General features: G+C 35.5%; 1 long non-coding RNA gene and 1 pseudogene across 1 annotated transcript in view; one reads left to right on the forward strand and one right to left on the reverse strand.

Annotated features, from left to right (window-relative positions):
* Positions 1–19,320, reverse strand: part of LOC132500946 (uncharacterized) — a 212,686-nt gene that overhangs the window by 60,992 nt on the left and 132,374 nt on the right. The window lies entirely within an intron of this gene.
* LOC132500862 (AP-3 complex subunit sigma-1-like) lies at positions 9,455–10,118 on the forward strand (annotated as a pseudogene).

Genomic DNA, 19,320 nt, shown 5'->3' on the forward strand with positions numbered 1-19,320 from the left:
GAAGCGCTCCGAACCCTATACTACCGAGGTTTTAGGGAGGCTTCCTTATGTAGGCATGATCAATTATTAACCTCACTTTCAGCCCTTCTCCCCTCTCTGGAGGAGGGGGTGTGGGGCTGAAAATTCCAAGCTTCTAATCATGGCTTCGTCTTTCTGGTGACCAGCCCCCATCCAGAAGCCATCCCAGAGCCCACCCAGAGTCACCTCAATAGAACAAAAGATACTCTAGTACTCTAATCACTTAGGAATTCACAAGGGTTTTAGGAGCCCTATGTCAGAGATGGGGTCAAAGACAAATATTAGAACAAGAGATGATCCTAATGCTCTTATCACTAAGAAATCAAAAGGGTTTCAGGAGATCTGGGCAAGAAACCGGGGCAGAGATCGCTATATATTTCTATTATCTCATAAATGATGATTTCTTTTTACTTTTCCAACTTTGTTTTGATAAAGCATTTTATGAAGCATTTCCAATAATCTATATGCTTCTAAAACGCTAAACATTTATGAGATGATGTTTGAAAACTTGTTATCTAATTCAAAATGAATTGCATTTTACCATCTCACTGTTTAATGTTAGTCTATTCTAAAACATAGAAAAGCTCACACTTCAGGGAAAAAATGAAACAAAACAAACTTTCACAAATATAACATCCATTATAACATCCCAGATTAGATTACTTTTGAATATATTATGCAAAAATAATCTCATCAAATATTTTAATGTTGTGTTCCACTTTTGTATATTCTTGACAATCTTATACATTTCAAGATTGTGAAATAGATACTTAAAGGCAAAAATATGTCTTCTGGTGTGCTAATGAAGAACATCCTTTTCTTATTGCATTACATGAGAAATGGTCAGATGACCAAGACATAGGTAATTCATGGAGGCACCAGCAACTTTCTAGGTTGACAAATTGCTAAGTTTCAGCTTTTTCACCCCTGGAAAAGGTTACTGGGTAATTTCTAGAACTATCTGAGGTCTTTTTACTGCAATTCTTGTGTACAGTCAATGCTTATTCATTGAAAATTCACTTGACTAGAAATTTCAAATAATGAGTTGTTTTTTTTATAGTCCTTATGTGTGATAACTCATCTTTTTAATGAAAGCCACCAAGAAAAGTGAAATCTTGTATTTAATTTAAAAGCAAACCAGAAGGGCTTCCCTGGTGGCGCAGTGGTTGAGAGTCCGCCTGCCGATGCAGAGGACACGGGTTCGTGCCCCGGTCTGGGAAGATCCCACATGCCGCGGAGCGGCTAGGCCCGTGAGCCATGGCTGCTGAGCCTGCGTGTCCGGAGCCTGTGCTCCGCAATGGGAGAGGCCACAACAGTGAGAGGCCTGCATACAGCAAAAAAAAAAAAAAAAAAAAAAAAAAAGCAAACTAGAAAACTTCTATTTCATTTGCTACTATTTTAGCATATTTTTTAAATTAAAATTTTTTTTGAGATAACTGTAGATTCACATGTATGTGTAAGAATTAACACAGAGAAATTCCTTGTACACTTTCCCAGTTCCTCTCTGTGGTAACATCTTGCAAAACCACAGTTATATTTAACAACCAGGATATTGACATTGATAGAGTGTAGGTCTATTTCTGGGTCCTCTGTTCTCTTCCCTTCCTTGATCTATCCATCTTTTCCTCTATCAATACCATACTGTTTTGACCACTGTAGTTATACAATGAGCCCTAATATGGGAAGAGTGATTCCTCACAATTTATTCTTCTATTTCAAGGTTGCTTTAGGTATTCTAAGGCCTCATTTTAGTGTCTTTCATAATACTTTTTCTTTGAAATATTTGAAACTCGGCATACTGTATATGGCATTCCTATTAACAAGAATATTAATTATTAATATCTCATTCATCAAAATTCCAAATAAGCAAGAATTTACTCTGCTTTTAATACTTACTTTAAGGTAAATTACAGTAAAATAGATTACAAAAGCAAGTTATGGAATCTTCTCTGTAGGTATTTAAAAACCATCTACTCCTATCTATCTTGATATGTCATGAACATTTCAGGTCTAATAATTCTAAGATATTCATTATTTAAAATGATTTTAAATGCCAGAAGTTTTACCACATTAAACCAATGGGGTGTTCTGTAAAACTGTTCTGTTTTATCGACCTTTAGTCATATTTACCTAACTATATAACCTTTATAAAGCAATAAATAACTGCAAGCACAGAATATGAACAAATCCTAAAACCAGCTTGTTAAAATGCAACTTTGTCTTTAAAGAATCTGCTGTGCCATTTACCTTCGGAGAAAGGCGAAAAAGACAAACAGAAGCAAACTGATGCTCAGATATTAAATGTACTTAAGTGTGTAGATATATTTTTAGCCTTGAGAATGTATACTCACCAGCAGTGCTTTCTCATAATTGCCTGTTTTAACAAATGGGTCAGAATACATAAGATAAATCTGCAAACTATTGAATAAACTTGCCAAATATTGAATTTCAAAACAATCAGCATTATAAAAGTTAATGCAACCGTCTAATCCATGGTACTACCAATTTCTTTTTAAGGGAAAAGGAGTTTTTGTTTTCTCCCAGAAAATTGATTAAAATATTTGTGCTGTCTTTAAGCAATAAAACAGGCTTTTAACGAGGTATTCTTTTATCACTGAAAAATGAAAAGTCAAGCCATATTAGAAATCACTGCAGCATATAATCAAAATAAATAAATATAAAATAAAAATGTCCCCACCATATGCAGTGCTTTTCTATTTAGCTAACAAAGTCTTTAAACAAAAAGAGAAGAGCTTTAACATTTTAGAAAATTTTCCACAGTTTTGTTGAGATATAACTGACTTAAAGCAAACTGCACATATTTGAAGTGTACTAAAAAATATGTAAGTTTTGACACATGCAAAGCCCTGTGAAGCCACCACCAGAAGCAAGATAATAAACATACTTATCACCCTCAAACGTTTTTTTGTGCCTTTTTTATAACCTTTCCTACTTCTCCTACCCCAGCCTAGGCAACCACTGATTTGCTTTCTGTCACTATATATTAGTTTGCATTTTCGAGAATTTTATATAAATGGAATCATACAGCATATATTCTGTTTGGCTTCTTTCTCAGCATAATTATTCCCAGATTCATTCATGTTGCTGCATGTAAAATAGTTCATTATTTTTTATTCCTGAAGTATGGATATACCACAATTTGTTTATCCATTCACCTGTCGAAGGGCATTTGTATTGTTTCCAGATTTTGGCTAGTACAAGTAAAACTGCTACAAATATTTGTATGCAAATCTTTGTATGGACCTATGTTTTCATTTCTCTTGGATGAATATGTAGATGTTGAATGGTTGGATCACATAGTAGATTGTGTTTAACTCTTTAAGAAGCTGTCCAACGTTTTTCCAGAGTGGCTGAACCACTTCAGTTTCTACCAGCAGTGAATGAGAATTTCAGTTGTTTCACATACTCACCAACACTTGGTATGGTCAGTTGTTTTAATTTTAGCCATTGTGTTAGGTGTGTAGCGGTATCCTCTTGTGGTTTTAATTTGCACTTACCTAATGACTAATGATAATGAGCATGTTTTCATTTGCTCATTTTTTATTCATATAGCTCTTTGATGAAGTGTGTATAAATACTTTGCTCCCTTTCTAAAAAAATTGTGCTGTTTTCTTATTGTTGAATTTTAAGAGTTCATTAATATTCTGGATATAAGCACCATATTCTATATATGATTTGTAAATATTTTCTCCTGGTCTGTGGATTACCTTTTCACTCTCCTAACAGTATCTTTTGAAGAACAGAAATTTAAAGTTTTGATGAAGTCCAATTTATTGGTTTTTTTCTTATGGATTCTGCTTTTGGTGTTGTATTTAAGAAATATTTGTCTAAACCTAAGGTCTCAAAGATTTTCTCCTATGTTGTTTATTTAAGAAGTTCTATAGTTGTAGATTTTTACATTATATCTAAGATCCATTTTGAGTTAGTTTTTGTGTATTGTAAGGGGTATGGATAGAAGTTCTCTGTTTTTTGCATACGTACTTCCAAATGTTTCAGCATCATTTATTGAGAAGTTTATTTTTTTCTCCATTGAATTGCCTTTACACCTTTGTCAAAAATCAGTTGTCTATACATGTGTGGGTCTATTTCTGGGCTCTTTCTTCTTTTTTTTTAACATCTTTATTGGAGTATAATTGCTTTACAATGTTGTGTTAGTTTCTGCTGTATAACAAAGTGAATCAGCTACATGTATATATATCCTCATATCCCCATATCCCCTCCCTCTTGCGTCTCCCCGCCACGCTCCCTATCCCACCCCTCTAAGTGGTCACAAATGGGCTGTTTACTCTTTTCCATTGATCTATTTGCCTGCCTATGCCAATATTGCACTGTCTTTTTTTTTTTTTTTTTTTTTTTTTTTTTTGCTGTACGCGGGCCTCTCACTGCTGTGGCCTCTCCCGCCGCGGAGCACAGGCTCCGGACACACAGGCTCCGCGGCCATGGCTCGCGGGCCCAGCCGCTCCGCGGCATGTGGGATCTTCCGGGATCGGGGCACGAACCCGCGTCCCCCGCATCGGCAGGCGGACTCTCAACCACTGCGCCACCATGGAAGCCCTGCACTGTCTTAATCACTGTAGTTTTATAATAAATTTTGAAGTCAGATAGTATTTGTCTTCTAACTTTGCTCCTCTTTTTCAGTTGGTTACTCAGACAACCAAGTAATGTTATGGCAGAGAATAGTTGTGTTTAAAGATGCTTTTCACTAATTCTGGTCTGAGAAGATGGAGTAAAAACTCCAGTTCAGAATTAATGCATGAGGGATATGCTCACAGTTAATACGTTTGATGCTTTATCACTTCGCTTGTATCTTAGCTTTGTTGAACACAGACCATGTTTCAATTATTGTGGCTGAAAGCTACATTAGTTCAGTTCTTTACAAGTATTAACTATTGTATAGATAAGTGAAAATTAAGTGCGGAGTATAACTTCCAGAAGACATCTTTGTATTTTGAAATCTTGATGCATTTAGAAGGAAGCTGGAGTGAGTTTTCATGCAAATTCTTATTAAAAAGTTAAACAGGACTAACAACTACTGTCTAACGTGGAATGATGAGAAACACATCTAATCTTATTGTCCAATTTCCTGCAACAATTTTCAGTGGTCTTTACCATCCTTTCAGCCTGACCATTTGCTTGAGACCATTGGGAGATGTGATAAAACAGTTGCTTCTATGATTTATTGGGTACTTACTAATACAACTCTGAAGAGATTTTTGTTTTGTTTTTCTTCTTCTTCTTCTTCTTTTTCAAAACTGAGATTGTCAATATGCTATACCTCACTTGCATTGGGAAATTTATGAATAGGAAAATTGCTTAGGGCTAGGTTGTGTTATAACTGAGTGCTTGGACCTTGAATTTAGGCAAACAGGGTTTAAATATTGATTCTGCTTTGTACTAGTTATCTGGCCTTATGTTATCAAATATCTCTAAACCCCATCTAGAAATTGGGGATAATATGGTGTCTGCCTCTTAGGATTATTATAAATATTAAGTTACATAATGTTTATAAAACACTTAGGCCATATGAACTTTATGTAGATATTGTTATGCTCTAGGTCAGTGGTTTCCTAACTTATCTGTATATTAGCATCACCTAGGGACCTTTAAACAATTTCAAAGTTCATGCCACACCCATGACCAATTAAATCACAATCTCTTGGAATGGGACACAGGGACCAGGAGGACTTTTCAAAGCTCCCCAGGAGAGTCCAATGTGCAGACAACTGCAGTAGATGACATATAAATTTTCGTATTTAATTTTACAATAACTCTCTGAGTTGTGCTTTCATTCCTTTTTATACATGAGAAAATTGAGGTTCACACTGAGTATGTTGATGAGGGTCATGTAGCAAATCCAGCTTAAACGATTCAAACCCCAGGTCTGTCTGACTTCAAAATCCTTGCTTTTAACTAGTTCACTGTATTTATTTAAGCAAGATCCTAGATAATCCTAAATTTAACTAAAAAAATTGCATACACACACAGCAGAAGATTTATTGCAAATATCTGACCCATAGTTATGAATAAAGCAGTAGGGAAATTGGAAACAGTTTGTTTGGCATTTCTGAAAAAGTCTACCATAACCTATTAACATAATCTTAAAAAATCAATAAGGATTCTTGATCAAGGCTTTGACATTATATATCATGGAATTAATTTTGGTAAATAATACACTGGATCTTGACATGTGTTTTATTTTTTTCCAGTCTTTGCAGTAGTCAGATAAAGTCCAAGCTACTAGTAAGAGACAGCTTGTACCCAATGTTTTCCCAAGAATAATTCCCAGATGTGCTACATGTACAATGGCCAAGATAAGCTGATGACTAGTTTCTGGAACAATACTGTTTGCTATAAAACACATTCCTGGGCTTCCCTGGTGGCGCAGTGGTTGAGAGTCCGCCTGCCGATGCAGGGGACTAGGGTTCGTGCCCCGATCCCGGAAGATCCCACATGCCGCGGAGCGGCTGGGCCCGCGAGCCATGGCCGCGGAGCCTGTGTGTCCGGAGCCTGTGCTCCGCAACGGGAGAGGCCACAGCAGTGAGAGGCCCGCGTACAGCAAAAAAAAAAAAAAAAAAAAAAAAAAAAAAAAAACACATTCCTATGGCATGTAATTTTTTCTCTACACACCTAATTTAGGACATCAATGAACCAGCATCACAGCTCTAGTGGGAGCACTACAGTAGGTTTTGGTATCTAAGTCACAGATGGCTCTGGACATAACCATTAGCTATTGCTCTTCCAGGCCTGTAAACAAGTTATAAGAATCGAGCAAAAATGACATTTCTGCATACAGGATGACATAATTATGGGTGTAGACTTAATCTTAGAGAAGAATTCCAAAAGATCTTATGTCAGTACAAATTGTAAAGACACTGCCATAGCAGTATTTTTACGATTTCTTTACTCCCTCAGTAATTGCAAAGAACTCAATGTCATTTGACAATAATTCTATCAATATTATTGTCAGAACTTTCTGCTTGACTAGTAGGCAACTATTCTTCAGTCTACCTGGCACTTTGAGGCTAAGGACTCTCCAGACTTTATCAACTGAAACAACAGTGGTTTGTATTCAGTGTAATATCGTGATGCAAACCAAGAAGTTAATAATATTTTGACATTCTGAAAAGTGTTTTCCCACCAGATAGTTCCAACACTACCAGATGTTATTTTTCAGTAGGCAACAAAGTACCTCAACAAGGTTGATTTTTATTTTTAGTTTGAGATTTTCTGTTTTTCAAAGGGAAAACAACTTTATTTTCTTTTTATAGTTATAAAATTATTGTTAGCCATACTGACTGGTGTAGTGAAGAAAGAAAGCATCTGAAATCTCACTATGCAGTGATAACCTCTAGGTATGTTGGTTTCCCTCTCTCCCTCCCTCCTTTTTGATTATCTTTCTATTTATCTTTCTAACTATCTAAAAATAATGTAATAAATACACATTATGGAAAAATCATATATTAGAGAATGGACACAACATGTAAAGCAAATTCCTTCCTCCATTTTTCCCCATCCTTAAATCAGTTTTTCAGAGGTTAAATTGTTTATGTTTCACGGCTATATTTTGATTTATCGACTTTGCATATTATCTGTTGATTCCCAGCTATAAAGGTAAGAATTTAGTCCACCCATGTTACTTGCTATTTGTCTTTTCTTCCTACTAGTTTTAATAATCCTATTATTACTTTCATTTCTAATGGTTACTTACTGACTTTTTTTTTTGGTTTTTTTATTTGTTATTTTTTTTCAGCTTTGAGGTATAATTGACAGATTTGTAATATATTTAAAGTGTACATTGTGATGATTTGATATATGTATATATTATGAAAAGATTTCCCCCATCTAGTTAATTATCACATCCATCACCTTAAAGCTGTTGACAAAGTACTTGGCTCCTAGTTGAATAAAAAAGGCATAAACATCACATTCATGCTAAACACTAATTATTTCAAATTGGTGAAAAAAGTCATAAAGTACAAATTAACTGTGGTCTCCTCTGTGAAATGTATCTTAAAAGAACTATAATTTCTATGGTATTATTGCAGGAAGATGAGGCTATCATCCTATTCTGTGGACAGTACAAGCAAAGAGAACCATCATTCCCAAGGTAGGGAAAAAGTATGTGCCACTTTTTTTTAAAAAAAAATTTTATTGGAGTATAGTTGATTTACAATGCTGTGTTAGTTTCAGGTGTAGAGCAAAGTGAATCAGTCTATTCCCATGTAGGCCATTACAGAGTACTGAGTAGAGTTCCCTGTGCTATATAGTAGGTTCTTATTATTACTGAAATTTCTATTGTTTATTGCATCAACTGCCAACTCTCTTTTCACTTTTTGTGTTAATGACACTAGCATTACTATTCACACTTCCACCTCTCCTGCCCATTTTTTAAGCCTCAATTTCTGTATTTTTTCAGTGTCAAGCTTTATCATATTTATATTTTGTTCTGCAAGGATTCAAATTCAAGAGATCTGGGTTAAAATCATATTTCCATTATATATAAGCTATATAATATAATTTCACTAGGCCTCAGTGGCGAGTATGTGACTTTTTCATTTTCCTTAAAGGTGCCTTTTGATGAACAGGTTTCTAATTTTGATAAAGTTCAGTATATCGTTTTTTTTTCTTTTATGGTTATTGCTTTTTTACACACCAAGAAATCTCTGCCTACTGCATGACTGCAAAGATATTCTTTATGCTTCCTTCTACGGATTTTATAGTTTTGGCTTTTATTTTTAGATTTTCAGTCCAACTCAGGTTAATTTTTAAATATGTTGTGATGTACATGTCAGACAATGTACATGCAGACAATTTCAATGCATCTATATATGTTCATTCTTCACCTTGCTTTAAAGTACCATTTACATCATTTGTTCAAAATGGTAACCTCTTTGTAAAAGCCAACTGCCTTCCTCTTGCTTTTCATCAGAGAAGAGGATAACATCAAAATTATTAGACAAGATTGGGCACATTCAGGGTGGTATGGCCATAGACAATATCAAAATTATAACTATGAAGGATCTTAAGCTAGCTAGCTAGCTGTTTCTTTTTCTGTTCTTAATTTCTTTATATTTAAAATTTTTATATAAGATACGCATGCACATAGTTAACTTAAAGAGTTAAGTGATTCTTTGAAGCAATACTTCCCTCTCCCTTTCTGCTCCTCTATTTTCTAATTCCCAGAAGCAATCATTTTATTTCTTTTCACTATTTAAAATTTACCTGAATAGTTCTAAATAACATGGTTTTATCGCTACATCGTGTAGATTTTATCTTGTGTCATCTCTGTGCAGATGAATATTTAGCATATGTTTTTGTTTAAAACCTTTCACCCGCCAGCGAGATCCCGAGGCGAGGCTCCCGCGCCCGCCCCCACCCCGGCCCCCAGCTCCCACCCGGTCGGCCCTTCTCAGCCATGATCAAGGTGATCCTCATCTTTAACAACCAAGGGAAGCCATGGCTCTCCAAGTTCTACCAGCCCTACAGTGAAGATACACAACAGCAAATCGTCAGGGAGACATTCCATTTGGTATCTAAGAGATGAAAATGCTGTCATTTCCTAGAAGAAGGATTATTAATTGCAGGATCTGACAACAAACTGATTTATAGACATTATGCAACATTATATTTTGTCTTCTGTGTGGATTCTTCAGAAAGTGAACTTGGCATTTTAGATCTAATTCAAGTATTTGTGGAAACATTAGACAAATGTTTTGAAAACGTCTGTGAACTGGATCTAATTTTCCATGTAAACAAGGTTCACTATATTCTTGCAGAAATGGTGATGGGGTGGAATGGTATTGGAGACCAACATGAATGAGACTGTTAAAGAAATTGATGCACAAAATAAACTGGAGAAATCTGAGGCTGGCTTAGCGAGAGCTCCAGCCGGTGCTGTATCAGCTGTAAAGAATATGAATCTTCCTGAGATCCCAAGAAATATTAACATTTGTAACATCAGCATAAAAGTGACAAAGCTGCCCTCTTTTAAATAAAAAATTTAAAAGGCCACTCTCAGGTAAAATCCGGGGGAAAAGTTATCTAAGTTTACCATGCAGTTGTTTACCAAAAATAGAGGAGGAGAGTCAACTTTCGCTCTTGGATTTAAGTCAAGGTACTGTAAAGAAGTTATGTAAAGGCGGTATAGAAGTTCATTGTTGCTTTTCTTGCTCAGTGATTTTGAAGAAATTGAGTAGTTACAGTGTCATTTTTTCCTTTATTTTCTAAACTGCATTCCTATGGCCACCTAAGGCATGCCTCTATGTATTGGCTACTACAGTATTTCAAAAAGTGTTTGGGACATTTCTTTAAATTATGTATAACCCAAAATGTTGGTGTTTTGTATGGATCACAAATACAGCATTCCTTAATTCTTTCTGTTATTTGTCACAATTGTTATTTAAAGAATGAAATATGTATTGCATGAAAACAGTATGACCTTTTTCTCTTAGTCTAAATAAACTCCAAGGTAACTGGAAAAAAATAAATAAATAAAACCATTCACCCTACTGCCTGTATCTCTATTCCCCCACCTATATATTTGCTCCCTGTGCTCTCTTCCTCCAGTATAGTTACATCACGTTAAGTTAGATTAACATTCAAGGTTTGCATTCTTATACCTAGGTAAACAACATTTCCTGCTGACCCACATAATATATAGGATTAATTTTACCTTCCTTTCATTAGAGTTCATTGTCTTTTTTTTCCTTTGATTAGTGATTTTATATACATAATACTTTGGTTAATATATATGTATACTCAAATATATAATTCAATTTCAATCACTTTTAGTTGTTTATATCTCTCTAAATACACCCAGACATATTAAGTATTCTACTAATTTCATCTTTCTTAAAGAAATCTTTCCTAGATTAGTTTGACTTTTTCCAACATCCTATATCTTTTCTATAGCCTGTATCTTTTCTTTCCTAATATCCTATATCTTTTCTTTCTTGGTTTATGCTCTCATTTAGTGAAATGCAGCCTCTAACAGTTTACTGAAGGATTCATAGAAGATCAATTTTGGAGAGTTTAGATGTCTGAAATATCCTTAGTTTCCCTCACAGTTGATTAGTAGTTTGTCATACTACTAGTATGTCAAACTACTAGTTTGTCTAATTACATAGATTAGCAATCTCAGTATTTTAAAGTCATTGCTTCAGTGTTTTCTAGATTCCAGGGCTGCTGCTGAGAAGTCCAAAGCCATTCTGATACCTGACTCTTCTAGGTACCTTCTCTTTGAAAATGAGTGGAATTTTCTCCTGCTCCCAGTGTTCAGAAAATGCATGATAATAGACATTAGTATGGATCTATCTTTTCCAGTGTGCTAAGGCATTGTACAGCCAGCTGGCCCTCTGCATCTGTAAATTCATATCCTTCAGTTCTGGGAAATTATTTTGGATTATCCTTTGTTGATTTCTTCTACTGTATTTTCCACTTTCTCTCTTTGGAAAATTTTTTATTTGGGTATTGGACTTCTTAAATTACTTATCTTTTCTCTCCTATTTTCTGTCTTTTTACTCTATTATCTGAAAATTTTCTGTATTTTTATTTTCCAGCCTTTCTATTGAGTTTTTTAAAATTTCTGCTAGCATCTTTTTTATTCTAAAAGCTCTTTAAGAAAAATTATGAATGTCCCCCCCCTTTTTTAATAGCATACTAACCTTGCCTCATGGTTATAATATTCATCATCTTATGATGATTTTTTAAAGAGAACGTTTCTTCTATGCTGTTTGTTTGTTTGTTTGTCTGGTAATCCTTAGCTGCTTTGTTTTTTTTTAAAGGGGGCATTGAAAACCAGACCAAGTGTGAGTGTTTGGATGGTGCTTGTCAATTGTGGGCCTCACTACTGGTGGTCTAGCCTTTTCACTAAATTTCTGATGTTCAGTGTCTTTAGTCTCTTCTTTTGGGCAGGTCACTTTGCCCAAAGAAAACTTCCAATCCCTTGCCTGCAGTGTAGAGACCTGTCTGTCAGAGCTCTGGGATCTGAATGAGGGAAGAAAGAAGGATAGCTCTACATTCAGTGTGTAAACATTGATTTAATCTCCATATTTTTAGTGTGATATTAGGGATACCAGTATCTCTGGTAACAGAGACCTTCTGTTTTACTCTTTCCAGAGAAATACCTTCAGTTCTCTACTAAAGATGAAGACCACAGTTGTCATGCAGTTTACAGTGGAGTAAGGGATGTGAGATCTGTTTTGCAAACAGATTTTCAAATAGTTTTCTGTATTTAGACTCATCTTCATTTGCACTTTTTCATTTGCCATGGCCAGAGACTTACAGAGTTTTACTGTGGCCCTAATTGTGGTATTTTGGCTATCTAAACAGAGAATTTGGATAAAAATATTTGTAGCTTCTCTTTACTGAGTGTCTGCTTTGTACCAGGTACGTTATAGATATTATCTGCGACTTTCAAAACAACCCGAAACTGTAAGTTATTATCATCCCCACTGCATATAGTTGAATAACTTAACTAGAGTCACTAGCAAGCAAGTAAGTGGTTCGGGGATTCAAAACTAAGTCTGGATCATTGACCCAAAGTTGATGCTTTTTCCTACATGATTTGTTGGTCTTAAAAGAGTCAACCTCTTAAGTCAGAAACAGTAAGACTTATTGGCACAATTGAAAAGTGTTACATAAATGCCTCTGCTCTCTACCACATTTCATGTTCACCAGGTGTTTTAAAGCTTAAAATTCTCAAAAAAAAAAAAAGCTTAAAATTCTCACAGTGGCCTTGTATTTTTGGGTGTATCTGGAGCTGACATTGAGAGTGGAGGGTGAGAGATCATGCACTATTGGAATGATGACTTGAAAAGACTGAAGATGCAGCAACTAGTAGGAAGTGGAAATGACCTGTGAAGGGGGAAAATATATTCATAGTCTCTGTATTTGGGTAACTGTAAAAACCCAGATGATGAAATAAAATATAGGCTTTTTTTTTTTTTTTTGGTGTTATGAGTCTTTCTTGGTTGAGTTTGCTTCTTAAGGCTAGGAAATTAAATGAACCTTCCTTAGAAACAGGAATCAAGATCAGATGATCTGAGAGGCAATGCCCAGCTTCACAACTCAAAAATGTTTATTAATTAGGCAAGTTTCCCCACTCACAGACCTAGAATTCCTCTTCTGTTATAATCAAATATTGATTGCTATCATTTGTACCCCACACTTCCACTCTGTCTCCTGGACCAAGGCACACCTTATAAATTCTGAACCAATATCTACCAATCACCTATTATGTGCCAGGCACTAATAGACATAAGTGGCACAAAAATGAATAAGACAGACCAAGGTCTGCCTTACAGAACTTAGAGTTTAATGGGAAGGACTTATCTTTAATAAGCAATTGAAATAAATGAGTAAGTAAACAATAAGGGGACAGATCATACCATCCTTTCCAAACTTTTCTTCTTATATGTACTAAAGAATATGTTTTATTAAAGAATATACATTTATATTCCTTTCCATTTTATATTCAACATTTACCTAAATGACTTTCTCAGTCTCCCAGATTTTATTGTCCTTAACGTAGCTTGGCATTGCTCCTCTTCCAAGGGGGCATGCATTTGGTTTTCTTTCTCTGAGTACAGCCTTCTCCCTTGTTATCTGCCTCCTTTACCCAACAATTCTGACCCTTAGTAGTTCTTCTCTTTCATTTAATCTATTTAGCCCTCTTTTGGCATTACCCTAAAAATGTTCCTTACTCCCCAGATAAATTATTCCCACTTTCCAGCATCATTCCTGGACTGCCTCATTGGCATATTCTCATCAGTCTTTGCATGGGCACAGATTTCTTACTATTGGTAATTTTTCAACTGACATAGAAAACTCATGGAGTTACTCTTCTCCTTTCAATCATTATCTATTATTCATATTCATTTCCCTCACAACATACTTCTTCTTTGGCCTCTATTATACATTTTCCTTCAAACCATTCCATCAAAACTCAAGGGTGACAACTGACCTCTTACTAAATCCAATTACCTTTTCTAAATCTCTTTTTTTGGCTTCGGGCTTCTCAACATTTCTGCAGCACATGACCACCTTGTCCTTCTGAAACCCACTTAAAGGTTGGCTTCTGTGATCATAGCTGGCACTGAACTTCCACGATCATCTTCCATTTGTCAGACAGTCCCTTCTCCAGAATCTCCTCTGTCATAGTTCAGTTCTTAACCCCCTGACCATCACTCTCAATCTTCTTTTTCCATTTTTGACTGACTCTGTGTTCTGACTTTAGCTAATAGGTTTATTCTTGATGAGTCTCCTCTTGCATTTTCCAAGTATGTCATGATATAAAGTATGTCAAAGGTTGACCATAGTTTGGAATGCTTTGCTTTAGCAAAATTATATAGGTTTCCTTACAGAAGGATCATTTTGAGTGTTCATTACCCTAATGTGCACTATGGATATCCAAGAAGGAGCAAACATTTTCCCAATTTATTTGGTCTCAAACTCTTTGAATGGGGCATTTGAGAAACACATTTTGGGAAATACTGATTAATATTGTGATTGATAATGTCTCACCTTAATTCAGTTTTGTGCCAGAAACTGGGCATGGAGTATTTCTACTTGGATATTCTACTAACCCAGTAGGTCTAGAACCACATTTTCATCATCTTTCAACACAATATCTCTTTTCAATTTTTTTCTATCAGTGTCACCACAGTTTTTTCATTCATCCCAACTCAAAATCTCAGCATCCTCTCTGGATTTTCCTTCTTCATTTCCTTTCTCCTTTCAGTCATCTCTTAATTATTTATTAGATTGTTTCTTGAATTTGTATGTACTTAATATCTCCGTAGTCTAAATTCTCATAACCTCATATCTGGAAATCATCCTAACTGTGTCGAGTTTTTTCTTAAACCAATCCATTCTAAAGCAACTATTCAATACTTTTGTTAAAATACTGATTAAATCATGTCACTGTCCTGCTCAGAATCTTCAGCCAACTTCCTGTTGCCTCTTGAATAAAGTCTGCACTATTAACTGAGACATTTAAGGTTAATGCCTCTATTGACCTTCCCCCATCTAGTTCCTTGCTACTTTTCTAACTTTGTTATTTATTCCAGCTAAGTAGACCTCACTGTTCTAAAAATGTAAAGATATTTCCAGCTCTGAACCACTTATTGACCATCTGCCTTGCATTACTTCAGGCAGTATTTTTTTTAAATTTCATGGATCATGAAATCAATTTTTTTTGGTGTTTAAATTAAATTCACCTTTATTTTTATTCATTTCCTTAAAGATCACATCCATATTATAGTTCTTTATTTTCTTCTCATAAGGAAGTAATGATCTCTGCAAGATGTTCCTATATTTTTAAATCAGTTATTCATCACTATGCAACACAGTACCTCTAAATTAATTGCTTAAAACAAAAGTGGTTTATTTGTTCATGATTCTATGCATCAGGGATTCGAGCAGTGACTGGCTAAATAGTTTTTCTTCTTTGTCAGGGGTCATGTTGTCAGTGCGGGTGCTGAAATGACTAAAGGTCTAATATGGTCTCACTCACATATCTAGCAAGTTATTTCTGGCTCCTGACTGGGGACTCAGCTGAGGTTGTAGTCAGGTACCTTGGTATTTCTCCACATAGGTTTCTCCATGTGGCTGCTTGGGCTTCCTCATAGCATAATGGCTGAATTCCCAGAAGGTGCATTATAAGAAGCAAAGATAGAAGATGTATAACTTTTGAGGCCCAGGCTCAGAAGTCAAAGCATTATTACATCTCCCATTGGTCATAATAGGTACCAAGGCTAGTCCAAATTCAATGGTAGAGGAAATAGACTCTACCTCCCAATAGGAAAGTAGCAAGGCCACAATGCTAAAGAACATGTGGAATGGGTGATATTGTTGTAGCTCTCTTTGGAAAAAAAAACCTATTTACACTATCTAATGTTCTAGTTCTTTTTTTAAATTAATTAATTTATTTTTTTTGGCTGCACCGCATGGCATGTGGGATCTTAGTTCCCCGACCAGGGATCAAACCCATTCCCCCTGCAGTGGAAGTGTGGAGTCTTAACCACTGGACCATCGGGGAAGTCCCCTTTCTAGTTTTTTTTTTTTTCTTTTAAGTCAAATTTTTAAAGAAAAATTTTAAACATATATAATTATAGAGAAAGCAATGTAATGTACCCCATGTATGTATTTTCTTAGATTCCGTATTTGTCTTTTGGCATCTGTTCACCATGGGGCCAATTACTTTAACTATATTTTCTTTTCTGTATTGATATGCTGGCATTTGAGGGCCTTACAGACCTGGGGAGAGACTGCCCCTTCCAGAGCTAGCTAATTTCTAAAGATAGTAAATAATTTACTTGGGAGTCCCTTCTCATACACAAGCCAACCACCTCCTTATCTAACTCTCACATATGAAGCCAGTATTTCTCCTGCCCTAAATCATCCCAGACACAGCTATCAAGTAACTAGAGACCAACCCTATAGTCCAAAGCCTGCCAGAATTATTCAAACTGGCCAATCCCAAGCTGTTTACCCTACCCTCCCTCGCCTTCCTCATGTAAACCCCGCTACAGGCTCTTCCCCTTGTTCCTGTCTTCTGTCTCTGACCACCTGATGCTTCTCTTGTGTAGCACGGTGTGCCCCCCCTCTTAGAAAATGTAAGTAATAATTAGGGAGGGTGGGAGGGAGGGAGACGCAAGAGGGAAGGGATATGGGAACAGATGTATGTGTATAACTGATTTACTTTGTTATAAAGCAGAAACTCATAAAAAAAAGAAAATGTAAGTAATAAAAATCTTCTGTCAATGGCATTAGTTCTGTTTTGACAATGATTCGTCTTCATAAATTAAAATCCTGTGAATATAAATGGGAGAGCATGCATCACCCAGTTCAACAATTCAGCAGTTATCAACTCACAGCCAGTATTGATTCCTCTCTATACCCATACTCTTTACCATCCCACCTCTAAAATACTTAGGCAAATTCCAGATACCATATAATTTAATCTGTGAATATTTCTGAGTGTATGTATTTGTATATGTACGTATACTTATTTTTTTCAACTATAATCACAATATCATTACCTCAGAAAATGATTTTTTAATATCATAAATATCCAGACAATGTTGAAATATTTCCAGTTATCTCTTGGAGTGTTATTTTTTTTTTTTTTTTTTTTTTTTTTGCTGTACGCGGGCCTCTCACTGCTGTGGCCTCTCCCGTTGCGGAGCACAGGCTCCGGACACACAGGCTCCGCGGCCATGGCTCGCGGGCCCAGCCGCTCCGCGGTATGTGGGATCTTCCGGGATCGGGGCACGAACCCGTGTCCCCTGCATCGGCAGGCGGACTCCCAACCACTGCGCCACCAGGGAAGCCCTGGAGTGTTATTTTTAATGGTTTATTATTTGAATTAAGATCCAGATGATGTCTATACATTGTAACTAGTTGTTATATCTTTTTATTTTCTTTTTATATATAGGTTTCTTTTCCATCTCTTTTATTACTTGCAACTTTTCTTTTTCCCTATCTCTCTCCCTCCCTCTTTCCTTCTCTCTTCTTCTCTCTCCCTCTCTCTTTCTCTTTGGTATGGTTATTGAAGAAAGCCAGTAGTTGGTTTTTTTGGTGGAGTCGCTACTCCCCGCATTCTGCTTGTATTCTCATGGTGTCATTTAATGTGTTCATCCATCCCCAGTATTTCCTATAAATTGGTAGTTAGATTTAGAGGTGTTGACAGATTTGGGCTTGATTTTTTAGCAAGAATTCTTCTTGGGTGATGTTCTGCACTTCCCCGGGAATTACATAATGTCCGTTTGTCTCACTTTCAGTGATGTTAGCAGCCACTGTGATTACTGTCTAGATCTATTAAATTATTAGGGACTGTAAATAGTGATATTATAATTCCACCATTCCTTTATTGTTTATTAGCTGGTATACTTCCATAAAGTAAAACTTCTTGACATCAATTATTTGCTTTCCCTGATGTATAGTCCATTTAAAAGATATTGACAATCAATAAAGTTTTTTAAAAGTATAATTTTGAACTTATAAATTTAAATATATTGGATTTGTATCAATTCATTGCACCTATCTTTTTGACAAGACCCCAGTAGTTTTTGATAATTTTGTTGCTTTCCGGTTAAAAAAATGTTCAAATGTTCTCAGTACATTTCCTGTTACAGCACTGGGATCGGCCATCTGTCTAAGAATCACTAATTCTTTTTAGTGGGACATAGTATTTAGAGAACACAATCTGTGTTTTAAGAGTGCTCATTGATACTAGGTTCATTATTTCCAGAACTTTTTAGTAGACACAATTAAAAAGTGTGCATTTTTAAGAAGACAAGATGAGTCTATATTAATACTTCCAATTTAGGTACTAGACTAGAGAGATTTTCCTTAACCTCATGTAGTTTATACTTGTGTCTTCTCCTATGCCAAAAAAATCTCAGTTCTCAGTGAATTCAACTTACTCATTTGTTTTTCTGTACTACACGTAGTCTCAGAATATTAACATAAACACTATCACAAGTATAATGATTACTAAAAACAAAGCAAGATTTTTTTATTTGCAGTTTCTTTATCCTTAGGTTATCCTACACTAGGGATATAAAGTCAAATTACTGTGTTTTAAATCAGTTAGAATTGTTCCTCTATGTTTATAGAATTAAAGTGGATATAAGTTAGGTTCATTTGTTTCTTTCACTTCACTTTTTACTTTTAGAAATTGAGTCCCACTCCAACTTTATTTTTTCTTATAATTATGTAAAATACTTACATAATTCCAAAGTCAACTCTATATAACAAGAATTTTTTTAAAAAATTCAACTTCTATTTCTGTGTCCTGCAGCCTATTCCTCTTTTTTCTCTTTTTGGCAAACATTTGTATGGTTTGTTTTCTTTATTAAAAAATAAATAAATAGACTTTATTTTTTAGAGATGTTTTAGGTTCACAGCAAAATTGAGCAGAAGGTACCAAGATTCTCTACATACCCCCTACCCCCACTACACACAGCCTCCCCCACTATCAAAATCCTGCACCAGATGGTACATTTATTACAATCAGTGAACCTACATGCACATGGACATATCATTGTCACCCAAAGTCCATAGTTTACATTAGAGTTCACTATTTGTATATTCTATGGGTTTTGAAAAATATATAATGACATATATCCCCAATTATAGTATTATTCAAAGGGTTTCACTGCCCTAAAAATCCTGTGTGCTCCACCTACTCATCCTTCCCTCCTCTCTAATGGCTGACAACCACTGATCCTTTTATTATCTCCATAGTTTTTCTTTTTCCAGGATGTCATATAGTTG

Source organism: Mesoplodon densirostris, chromosome 13 (genome assembly GCF_025265405.1).
Source record: "Mesoplodon densirostris isolate mMesDen1 chromosome 13, mMesDen1 primary haplotype, whole genome shotgun sequence".
Lineage (NCBI taxonomy): Eukaryota > Metazoa > Chordata > Mammalia > Artiodactyla > Ziphiidae > Mesoplodon > Mesoplodon densirostris.